The following is a 756-nucleotide window of genomic DNA, read 5'->3' on the forward strand; positions in this document are numbered from 1 at the left end:
TCGAACTCGGGACCTTTGCCTTTCGCGGGCAAGTGCTCTACCAACTGAGCTACCGAAGCACGACTCACGCCCGGTCCTCACAGCTTTACTTCTGCCAGTATCTCGTCTCCTACCTTCCAAACTTTACAGAAGCTCTCCTGCGAACCTTGCAGAACTAGCACTCCTGAAAGAAAGGATACTGCGGAGACATGGCTTAGCCACAGCCTGGGTGATGTTTCCAGAATGAGATTTTCACTCTGCAGCGGAGTGTGCGCTGATATGAAACTCTCTCCGTAGTATCCTTTCTTTCAGGAGTGCTAGTTCTGCAAGGTTCGCAGGAGAGCTTCTGTAAAGTTTGGAAGGTAGGAGACGAGGTACTGGCAGAAGTAAAGCTGTGAGGACCGGGCGTGAGTCGTGCTTCGGTAGCTCAGTTGGTAGAGCACTTGCCCGCGGAAGGCAAAGGTCCCGAGTTCGAGTCTCGGTCGGGCACACAGTTTTGATCTGTCAGGAAGTTTCATATCAGCGCACACTCCGCTGCAGAGTGAAAATCTCATTCTGATCAGCCATGTGGTTATATCAGTAACCTGAGATGCCCTATCTACAGCTTGAAAATAATAAAAATGAATTATTCCACGGAGTTATTCTGCGCGCGTCTGCTGCTTGAGCTACCAAATAAAATATATTTTGCCTAATTCTGACGTGTGCTACTAACCAAGAACCCTTTGCAAAACTAATCACGTTCGCAGAATCACTGAAATATTATGCACGTGACAGATA

General features: G+C 48.1%; 1 non-coding gene across 1 annotated transcript; it reads left to right on the forward strand.

Annotated features, from left to right (window-relative positions):
• The first annotated feature begins 394 nt into the window (after positions 1 to 394).
• On the forward strand, positions 395 to 469 carry Trnap-cgg. Its single transcript has one exon. It is a non-coding gene; the product is annotated as a tRNA-Pro (tRNA).
• Positions 470 to 756: the final 287 nt, after the last annotated feature.

This window comes from Schistocerca piceifrons, chromosome 4 (genome assembly GCF_021461385.2).
Source record: "Schistocerca piceifrons isolate TAMUIC-IGC-003096 chromosome 4, iqSchPice1.1, whole genome shotgun sequence".
NCBI lineage: Eukaryota > Metazoa > Arthropoda > Insecta > Orthoptera > Acrididae > Schistocerca > Schistocerca piceifrons.